Source organism: Anthonomus grandis, chromosome 2 (genome assembly GCF_022605725.1).
Source record: "Anthonomus grandis grandis chromosome 2, icAntGran1.3, whole genome shotgun sequence".
In the NCBI taxonomy this organism is placed as follows: domain Eukaryota; kingdom Metazoa; phylum Arthropoda; class Insecta; order Coleoptera; family Curculionidae; genus Anthonomus; species Anthonomus grandis.
In genome coordinates, this window is record NC_065547.1 from 23,224,236 (window position 1) to 23,236,416 (window position 12,181).

The 12,181-nt window shown below is 33.2% G+C and overlaps 1 protein-coding gene across 3 annotated transcripts in view; it reads left to right on the forward strand.

Annotated features, from left to right (window-relative positions):
* LOC126750341 (ninjurin-2) overlaps positions 1-12,181 on the forward strand; it is a 39,921-nt gene that overhangs the window by 26,934 nt on the left and 806 nt on the right. The gene's annotated exons all lie outside the window — the stretch shown is intronic.

Genomic DNA, 12,181 nt, shown 5'->3' on the forward strand with positions numbered 1-12,181 from the left:
TTACAGGAGGATCATAAAACAAATTTTAAGAGTCCAGAATAAAAATAAATAAACGAGGATTATTATAAGTCTAAGTTACAATTCAAAAGATTTTTTTTGACAACATACAAGGTTTTTTGTTTTTTATTTTTTGCTTTATGAGCAAAATTTGGAGTTAGCAGGTTTGTGCTACCCAGGAACATTATTTTTTGGGAGATAGATGTTTTTCCTTAGTAAAATAAAACGAAATAAATGATCGGATTTTTTTGCATTTATAGATTTTTTTATTAGAGCAAAAGTGAAATAAGCAGTCATTAATTCTCAAATAATATATCATCATAAAAACTGTGGTAATCTGAAGGAATAACTATTTTTAGAGCTTGTAAATCATCGTATTTTCTCTTTTTTATTTTTCTTCGAGCAGTGTACAAACTAGGCATTTCATTCCAGGTTTTCGTAGCAAGTTGTGAACGGCGCTGTGGAATGACATCCCACTCATCTCCAAACCTCAATTTAAAAAATACTTCCCCATTAGGATTATATTGCAGGGCTCTTATATCCGTAACTTAAAAAAAATATTACTTTAATATAAATAAATATTTCAAATACAGTAATAACAGGTGGATCTCCTTTCATATTTCCGGGTCTTATAGCTTTTAGGAACTTAATGTCTCGAAAATTCTTAAAAAAAGTGTGGGTTTGATACTCGACGTCATATGGCTCTGGCACTTTTCTTGCTCTTTTGCAAATCGGAATATATTCCGCTGGGACATTTATGATTTTATTTTTCAACTGTCTCTCTATCAAAGCATGCATGCTGTCTACCTCCATTTGGGTATGACCAACTTCCAAAAACTTTTGTTCTATTATGACGTTGTTGGTCATAGCCAAATCAAGTAATGCATTACTCATTGTTACGTTTCTATTTTGATACGTACATCCATCACTATACAAAATAATTTTTTCATTTTCTTTTACTTGAGGGATGACCTTATCTAGCAAGAATTTAAAAACAATTGAAGCAAACTCTTCTGCATTTAAGCCGCCTTCTGTTTCGTTTCATAAAAAGCATGCTCCCTGTTTGCTTTTTAGGTTAAACAAACAAAAATTATGAACACACAATTTTGTTCTGTAATACAATGAGGAAACATTAGAGCGAGGTGATAAAAGTACAACTCTTTTTCTTTCCTGGCTTCTTCTTTCATTTTAATATGTAAATTGTACTTCTGCTCATCGTCGACCTGTCCTAGTTTATGTGAAAAACAGATCGAACATTGATCCTTTTTTGGTTGGTATAACCCAAAATTTTTAACATCAAAAGCGTTGTTAAATGTACACACGGGTAGGGCTTTTACATTATGTTCAATACACCATTTTACATAAGCATCATAGACCGATTTTTTAGATGACCAGTCAGTCCAAAGATATTTTTTTTCTGTTGATTCCCTACAATAGTGTGACTCCATTGTCGGTAAAGAGTTTAGGAATTCACACATAGCTTCATTTTCCTTTTTAAATGATTTATTTTTAGATAATGCAGAAGTAGTTGCTATACTGTTTATATTTTCTTTTTGGTTTTGATTCCCTGTTGTCTTAATTTTTGCTGACTCTTTCCAATTTAGAACACACCATTTCCCTATGCATAATGTGTTTAGAAATAGGGTTTTACATACCCTGACCAATTCTTCCTTCTTTCTCAAGTTGTAAATTACAGAAGAATTTCTTCTTGAGATTAATTCATGTTTTCTATCTCTAGGCCTTTTGGTGGGTATAATCTGTATCAAGCTGTCAACAAAATTTTTTTTTTCGCCCCAATTCATTTCCCAAAATTTCTTAAATATATTTCGTCGGTCCTGTTCTGTTATAAGAAAACATCTTAATATTTTTCCTGTTTGTGACTTGCACGTGCACCTCTCCTTAAGGATTCTGGGAGGTTTTGGAACCCTATTATCCCAAGTATCATTGTGCTGCTTTCTACCAAAATATTTTAAACCTTTTTCTCTATTTTTTCGGTTCTTCTCATAAACCCATGTTTTCTTGTCTACCTGACACCTCTTTCTTCGTTTTCTTTTGGAAACCTCAATCTCAGTTTCAAAATCGGAGGTATCGGAGCTTTCAGAATAATCTACTAAACGCGGTGCGTAAACACTTTCACCACTAATATTATCTTCGAAAGAAGCTTCGCTGTCGTCAATTTTGCTACCTAACTTATCATTGGTTGTCGTGTCAGTATTGGACAAACTGAATTGAGGCTGCTTTTCTACGTCATTATCTTTATGCTCTATAGGTTGACTCTCTGGGGTATGTTTACTAAAATTAATGTTAGGAAAATCATCAGGTTGAAAATTGGCCATCTCAGCCATTGAAAATGTAGAAGATTGATCATCGATAATCATTGTAGAATTATTTTCAAGTTTGTCTAAGACATAGTATGTTTGCCCTAAAGTTAACCCCGATCTTTCTCCAATAGATGACTCTTCTGATTCGAACTCAAAAGAAGGGAATATTATATCATTTTGGGTCATATTTTGGTCATCAATGAATTCAATTGGTAGCGAGTTTATAAAATCTGGCTCATTTTCCAAACGGTCAATCAACGTCACCTGCTTATTTTGAGTGTCTTGTTTAGCTAGGGCCATGATTTTCTTTGTGCGGGAGCTCATTTTTAGAATAAAAAATCTAAAAAAAACATTTAAAGTACAGTAGCCGTCACCGATAATTTATTTCGGTTACCTGCCAAAATACCAGCTTTCCATCTGTCAAATAATGCCATCCATTTGCTATTTATATTGTTTGACAGATGAAAAGTTATTTCTTTTGACAGGTGACCAAAATAGAATATTATCGATGACGGCTATTATAATAACGTGTTTTGATCAGCAAGAAAAAGGTTGGCCTTCCGCTGAAGGTCGTTTTTTGTAATTTTTTAAACTGTATCTATTTGACGTTAAAATATTTAAAAATATTAAGGATAATAATGAGCGTTAATAAAAAAAGAGCTTAAAAATAGCAATTTTTGAAAATATTATTTTATAAATTAATTTTAAGACCCAATTGACACGCTTTGTATAAAATAATATTGACAATTGTAAAATCGACCCTTACTTAATTAAAATTTTAAAAAAGTAGTAACTAGAAAAACGGCTATATCCAATGTAAATTACTTGGAGCAAAGGTTTTATATTATACAAAACAGCTAACTCCATGTAATCTAAAAAAACCTTCAATAGAAGCTAGGATCGGAGAGAAAATTTACTAAAATGATAACAAAACACTTACCCGGCAAACACAAAGTAATTAAATTACTTTTAATTTATAATAACTTGCAATTTTTAACATACATACGAGCTAAAACGAGAGCGATCAAGCCACGTGCATAGTCATAGTAAAATAACATGGAATATGACCGTTAAGCCGGGAGTTAGACGCTTTGCAATGTTGATATTTGCTATAATGGAGATAGCTGGTATACGTGCGGCGCGATTTACAAGAAAGTAATAATTTTTGGGAGTTAGATGCTTTAATATATGATGTAGTAAGATGTCCTTTACAGCTTGGCGCCAAAATCTCAAAATTGTTAAAAGTGGAGTTAGCCGGTTTACAGTTTAAGCCATCGATATGTAGGTTAGTCTTCTCCCTTGCGCAAAAAATACGGATGTGGCTAAATGCACGTTCACATGTAAACGCACCTTAATAATAGAGGATGATAGTTGCACCCTGACGATTAGGCAACGTCGGTTAATCTTGGCTTTTGAACGCTGTCGGATGTCGTTGCCTGGATGCCTGGCAAAGGCACTAAACCGTCAAGGCGCCAAGCTCCGAACGAATATACACAAGTTAGGTAGCAAAATGTAAACAGAGAAATTGTTTTACGTTAATCAAAGTTCAGAGTTCTACTTAAACTGCTACATGTGGATGGTTCACTATAAAAATCAGGCTCCCTGCATTGGTCAGTGTAATACCGATTTTTTAATGAAAACCTCTACTTAAACCGAATGGTTGGCCAGGTTGTAGATTAACCTTTCTCTATATTGATGCCCTGAGAGCTATGATTGCAGGTAAAAAAAATGATTAATATCAAATAGAGACAATGAAAAGAGAAGTGCTGAGGGATTCTCCGTGAAGCTCTTTTTCTGTTATTCTAAAACATGCGAAATTCCATTCTTAGTGACATGTGTGTAAAGCTACTGTTCGATCGATGTCCAGCGACCAAATCGAGAACGCAGCATATGTTGCTTGCCAGCGACCAAATTATAGTGCGCACTCGCTGTTATTTAATTCATATAATGATAATGCCGGCATCTCCTGAAATTCCCAAAGGATTTTGATTGGATTTTGATTTGAAGAATCTTTTGTCCAGATATTACCAATGAATAATTAAATCGATATCTGGTCGTTATAAACCTGTACAGACTAAAGTTTTTTTGTGGAAATGAATTAAAAAGTCAAATTATAAGAAATGAACTTCTAAAATTCATAAAGGATTTGGAGAAAACTTTTTCTGTAATAAACAATAAATATCTAAACAAATTTTAAATGGAAGCTTATGCTAAAAAATTATTGAATTGTTAGATGTTATTAGAATATAAATGACTATAATTCTCAAAACTTTCCCAGTCGTCAAAGAGGACATGGGGGAAGAGAGATACCTTTCCGGGATATCTGGAATAGGACGTCCATCGGAATTTTCTAATTTTGTACTTCAAATTTTGCGCCCGTCGAGCACATATTCATCGAAGTTTTTGAAACTCCCGTCAATTAACACATTGATAAACAGTGTGAACATAGTCGATGTTCCAAAAAAATCACATTGATATTTTAGACACATATGAACCGATTTTTGTCATATTTTGACCATATATATATATATATATATATATAATAGGATAAAGTTTGAAAAAAACAACTTTGGACGTCATACTGCCATAACAGTTGTGACCCACCAACATTACTTTCTGACTTTATGACAGGGACACTGTACTGCTAGAGCAGTATAAATTTCTAAAACGTTTTAACTTGGAGAAACATTTATAAAGAAATAAAATACAACTTAAAGTAAAAACTAGTTCCTAAGGCTAAAATGGTAACTTTCAAAGCATGTTGGACATAATGCTGGTTTGTCTTCACAACCCTTACATCTGTATGAAACTTGTGTCCTTTTGTCCTTTTTGAGACACTCCTTGCAGTTTAAAAAGTAGTTCTTCCTTTTATATTCTCAGAGGGCAAGGGGATTTTTTCGGGAAAATGTGGAGTATCATTCTTATCTGGTCTTGCTTCGCCGATTGTCATGTACAGCAATGTTTTTGTTTGTTTCAAAAAAAAGTCTACCATTTTTTTCATTTGCAGGTATTTCGAGCAATCCTCGAATAATCTTTTCTCGAAATTCGATCATTCTGATATTTTTTACTTTTTTCTTTTAAATATTAAATGCGTTAAATATTGTAATGTCTAGTAAATGAAAAATGATTTTCTTATACCACCTTATTGTTTTTCGTGGGCATGAGTAGTAAGATACAAGCTGATCCAGTCTATCAACACCAGACATATATTTGTTATATTCTGCTACTTCAACTGGTTTTAATTTCACCTTAAAAAAAAAATATATTATTATATTAGTGTACCTATTTTAGAAAAACAAAAAATGTACCTTGCCAAAGCGATTTGAGACTTCAATTAACTTGGGATGATACTTGGTGGTTAAAAGTAAGACATCCCTGTTGTCTCTCCATTTAGAGACGTATACACCTCGAGGTCTTCTCCAGATGTATTCCCCCTTTTTCAACTTTTTCAAAGTCACAACTTTTGGATTGCCTTTCCTATTGCTCCTGTTGTGTGAGTTTTGTGTTTTAAGAGGTTTTCTGAGAGCTTTGCACTATTATAAAAATTATCCATCACCAGATGGTGTCCTCTATTGAGATATGGACTCATTAGTCGCAAAATAAGCGAATCCTCTTTTGATTCCGCTTCAATTTTTTCACTTTTTCCTTTGTATATTTCTATATTAAATAGGTACCCATTTGGCGCACATAACTCGAAAAATTTTATTCCATATCTTGCTCTTTTATTTTTTATGTACTGTCTGAAACTAAGCCTTCCTTGAAAAAGCAGTAGTGACTCATCTAAACTTAAGTGTTCCTCAGGGCTATAAGCATTTTGGAAGTTCTGGATAATAATGCCCAGAACAGGTTGTACCTTGTACAGTTTATCTTGACCTACATTTTCATAACAACATAGGTATCTTAGAATTTGCTCATATCTTCTTCCAGACATAAAGTGAGAAAATATAGGGTGATAGTATAAGGGATCCACTGAAAAGACCTTCCTTAGCTCGGGATATCCTATTTGGGCTCTAAGAAGGGTCACAGCTATAAAAATATCAAATTCCCTTGGCTCAATTGAAACAAATTTGGATGACCTGGAATTTTTTTTTGTGTGGTCGAGAAGTTCTGGACATGGTCTCACCATATTTATCATGGTCTCACCAAAGCATTTGAAATACTTCAAGGGAACTCATATCAGCAGTAATGTCAATTTTTATTCCCGCTGCATCATGATCAAAGTTAAAATTGGGGATATCCAGCAAATTCAACAAATTCAACCCATTCATCTAAAAAAAAAATACAAACATGCAATAAACAAAGAAAAGTTTAAAACTGGAAAACTTACCGTCTTTGTCTTCGTTTTTCTCATTTTCTGTGTCAATATATTCACAATTGGTATCTGTTTCAATATTTTCTTTCTCTGACTTCTCAATTTCAGAACTGCTGCTTAAATCACTATCTCTGGGTTAATAAGTAGGGTCATTCATATCAAATTCATCGTCTCTGTCTACAAAAGGGTCCGACCTTTCCGTGTCCGTAGAATCACTCTCACAGTATTCATCACTAGACACTTCATCATAAAGTTTTAACAATCTCTGTTGCTCTTTAGGATCCATTACTAATTACGCAGATCACAAAAACAAAAACACGTGCTAACTCTGGGACAGTTAAGATACAACTGGGTAGTAAACAATGAGACGGTTACTGCTATAGCAGTAAGAGCGCCAAAATTACTCCCCACTCAACTAACAAACAGCTTGCCTATGCAAACTAGTTTCTCCTACTAGTAGGACAGTGCCCCAAATTTAAAAGAGTTGCGGTGGGACAGTATTAGTTGAACTACAGTAAATCTATATTCAAATTCCTACTGCTATGGCAGAAGTGAATTTTCATACGCGTTTATTTTACTGCCATAGCAGTAGGTGTCCCATGGCGTGAATTTTAGAATACTTCTATGGCAGTAACGTCCATCAACGTGTTAATGACTTCCAAGAAGGGGGAGAGGATTGTAGAATTTGGACATTTGCGGTTATAGGAGAGGAGGAAATCCAAAACAGTCTAAAATTAGACATTTTTATGGTCGACTCCTTGATATAGTTTTGTTCCTATATAGGCTGGGGAATTGAACGTTACACATTCTTCAAAATAATGACAACACACTCGTCGATGAGCAGTCGCCTCCGGTCGATAGGTACTTGCCGTTTTTCGTTTTTTATACAATAACGATAATAATATTGGTATGCCTCATTTTGCTGTCTGAGTGCACTAGTACAGTCAAACTGTATATCGAGAAACAAAAGCATTTGAGGCTGACTTTTTGTCGGTTGATTGCATAGGTGTTGCACGTTGCAATCACCGACAGGTGAGGATTTTTCTTAGGGGATGACTGGTATTCGTTGTGGATTACTGCTATACCGTAAGACTGCCTTTTACTTTTTAGAGTCCAAGTCGTAGGAGTGAAAAAAGACAGTAAACCTCTGAGAAAATAGTTTTTATTTGACAAATTCATTAACTTCGTTCAAATGCCAAAGTTATAACCCTTAAAAAGAGTGATAATATATTATATATTATTATAGTCATTATATATTACTGATATGTATATCGACTATCAAAAAATTATTATATACTCAAAAAAAAATTTTCTTTTATATACTCAAAAAAAAAAAATTCTATAAAACTCAAAATGAGTAGGTTGAGAAAAGATGGTATAAATGTACCTTTAAATATAAGCTATTTTTTTTTCAATTTGACTAGTATCTCAAAAATTATGATATGAAAAAAAAAACAAAAATTTAGTCAAAAAAGATAAAATGGCAAAAGCAAAGCTCTTGAAAATACTCATCGCTCAAATATAATATTATTATATATCAATCAACTTACAAAAAATCAGAGCACCCAGCTAATTTTTTTCATTTATATGAAGTTTTCGGCCTACGGTTTGACTGTACTACATACTGCGCTCTTGAATTTTAAAGCTCTTTTATTTTTTTCCCAACTTATTATAGATGTTTTATTAGTATTTTTAAATGCCCAACAATTTCTTGAGTTGCTAAGTTCTTTGTGCCGTTCAAATCCTCCTTGATCTAGACCTGGGATCGGCCAATTTTTAATAAAACGGCTGTCCTGCCCATAATGCGGTTATTGTAAAAGAATGTTTAAAGAATACTTTTTCCAACCCTCTTATCAGTGGGACTGGCAATACTAAATAGCATCCTAGATCTCCAGATCTAACTTTAAATACCTTTTATTTTTGGGATTTTCTTAAGGAGACCATTTACAAACACGAATTTAATAGGCCAACAAATTCAGATTTTTTTATCAGAGCTTATATTTATTTTTAATAACGCTTTAATCTTTATTATGTAATACACAGCCTAATAAACATTTTGAGATGTGATTCTATATATCTTTCGCGTAATATCTGATAGGAATTTTTAATGCAAGTAATGCAGTTACCTCCATCAAAGTTAGGCACTAACGTCGTTCTGAAAAATGCCTGCGCACTGACGTATTTCGCCTCTAAAAACCTTTCTATGCGTAACAAGCGATTCCCCAATCTATATAGTAAAACATCGACAGTAAATTTATAACTTATATTAATCCTTTTGAAGGTTACAGCTTATTTAATGAAAATAGCATATCATTTAGGATTTAAATTTGTCTACACCTACCTCATAGTTCAGAAAATAGGTACTATTGATTGGTTTTCAAAAGTGTTAAAACAGAAGATTTTTTTTAATTTTTTTGGTAGTTCAGAATCTAAAACGATTGATTACACTGCGGAACAAAAAAAATCTGCACCATTAATTTTGTTATTTATTTTTATATATATGCATTTACTTTTTTTGGATTGGCTGTCCTTCGTGAGATAAAGGAGACAAGATAAAAAATAATTGTATTTTTTTTTAATTCGAGGACTCACAAATAAATTTTGTGAGCACTCGAATCAGTTCACATATTTTTGTTGAACCTTGAAGTGATCAGTTTATGTCTTATTTTAAGTATAAAAGTTCTTTCTGTCGTGAAAAATATGAGTTTGCCACGTAAACCTTGTGTTAACGACCCTAACAGAGTTTTTTGAAAAGACCTACCAAGCATACTTTGAGATAAACCTTACACAGAAGAATAAATATTGGGTGCCCAATATCGTGTGTAAGTCTTGTGTAGAATCTTTGCGATACTGAAGTCAAGGAGGACGTAAAGGGCTTGAATTTGGAATTTGGCTTTTAATGATTGTTATTTTTGTGCAGTGAATGTAAAAGGTATTAACCGGTATAAAAACGTACTTGGGTTTGTCCTAATGCGGAATGGGCTAAACCCCCAGTATTGCACAGCGATGATTGATGACGTTAAAATGTTAGAGATGTCAAACAATCAAATAAGCGACAGTGAAACTGAGTTCGAAGAAAGTAGTTTTTGTAGAACTTCTTTCACGAGGATTTTCTCAAGAGGATGACTTGGTTCGTGATTTGAATTTATCAAAAAAGTTCTTGCAGACTAAAACAAAAACACTGTCTTCAACCTGTTACTATTACATCCTTTAGGACCTTCTTCGTTACTGTATTCTTGTATTTTGTAACAATGTCTTCGAACTCTTAATTAATATGGGCCCTCCCGAATATAAGCCTAAATATTGAAAGCTTTTTATAGATAGCTCAAAAAGAAGTCTAAAATGTGCATTGCTGCACAATGGAAATATATTTGCTTCGGTTCCAATCGGTCATACTACCAAACTAAAAGAAGAATACCAAAATATTAAAATTGTTTTAAAAAAGACTTTATATGCACATCACTGGTCAGTTTGCGTCGATTTGAAAATGGTGGATATCTTATTACGCTAGCAAAGTAGATATACTAAATACCCCTATTTCATTTGTCTATGGGATAGTCGAGCAAAAAATTTTGAAACATTGGAGAAGAAAGGTTTGGCCTTTGAGAGAAGCTATGGAGGTAGGAAAAAAAGTGGTTCATAATCCACTGATAAGCCGAGACAATATCCTTCTTCCACCACTTCACATCAAGCTTGGCCTAATAAAACAATTTATTAAAGCTCTTCATAAGATTGGTAACTGTTTTAAATATGTGTATCAATAATGTACAGCTCTCAGTATGAAAAAATAGAAAGCAGGTATTTTCGATGGACCACAAATACGTACTCTTATAAAAGACACTGAATTCATAAACCATCTGAGAGAAATTAAATCTGAAGCATGGCTAAGCTATGTTTTAGTAGTCCAATATTTTTTGGGAATTTAAGCACCAGAATTAGTTGCTAAAATGCCACAAAATTTTAAGAGATTAGGAGCTAATATGAGCATTAAACTGCATTTTTTACACAGTCATTTGGACAGATTTCCGAATAACTTGGGCGATTACAGTGAAGAACAAGGAGAACGTTTTCACCAGGACATTAGGATAATGGAAGAAAGATACCAAGGTAGGTCGATGGGACAGCCACATAATGGCAGACTACTTACTGCTGGTTCTCAGTAAGGGAATGTCCTAAGCAAAACATGCTTGAAAATCCTACAGGAAAAACTTTTTGTATTTTTTTTTATGTTTTGAGTAAATAGTATACATATTTTTAGTTTTTGTATCATTCTTAAAAAAGAGTTCAATAATTTTTATCTTCTAAATATATTGGCATTTTTATTTAGATTTCTTCAGTAAAATAGTTATTAGTCTCTATCTCAAAAATCAGAGCCAATTTTACAAATCTGATAATGATTTAGTATTTAGCACACCAGTCTTATAAAAAATTGACTTGAACCTCTTAGGCCGCAGAATCACTATTGCCTAGTGTTATTTTTCAAAATTCTCTAAACAATATTATTTAAACAAAACCAAAGGGAAGATAAAGGTTTCCGAGCTCCCTAAGCAAAGGGACAGTATACCAAAAAAATGTTATTTATGAAAAAAAAATCGATTAGTCGATTATCGATCGATTTAATTATCGATTTAGTTATTCATTGTTAATATCTGGACAAAAAATTATTTAAATCTTTGGGAATTCCAGAAGATATTCCCAAGAATTTTGGTTGCTGGATATCGTTCTGATGCTAGTTTGTATTCCTTAGACTTAAAGACCCAGGCATAAAAAATTTGACCAAGACAGGACGATTTTTGAGATGTCATTCTTCGCGTTTTCATTCGCCATTTTAAGCTGAAATTCTATTTGTTTTCTGTTTTGAATAGGCGTTTTGTTCGTTGATTTTACTGCTTTTTAGGTGTTGATTTGTTATTTATATCGTTATGTTTGTTATCTTGTTATTAGCTGTTATTTGAACCTATTTGTGGGCTGACTTAAAATAGTAATTAACAGCTTTAAAAAGGAGTTTTGGCCTCTTTTCGTATGTTAATATTTAATAAATACTGAATTCGGTATATTATTAACTCTAGAGTTTTTGTTTTTAAGTCTTTATTAATCATCTCTTCTCTACCCCTTGCCGTTGACAGTAACGTGCATTTAAGAATTTATTCGCTTTGATTCGGAAAACAGGGTACATACCTGACGGTTTTCCCGAGTCTCCAAATCGTGCTAGCAAATAGCCTCGTTGCAGCGCCATAAAACAAACAAGACCAAGTAATAACACATTATATCCTGATACAACTCAAACCATTGCAAGACTTGATTATACCACCTGAAACATTCGACTAAACTAAACTCGAAGCCAACCGATATATTCGCATAGATAAGATGACATTTACGATATATGTAGGTAAATTCGTAAATGGTGAAGAGATGCGCTATCGATTGATCTTGAAATTATCATAAGCTGCATAGGATAACAAAGTAGTTTCTTATAGTGCCATCTATATCCTCCGCACATTTAAGAGATTATATCAGAAGCTAAACATGGGTCGTAATTATCAGCCGAACA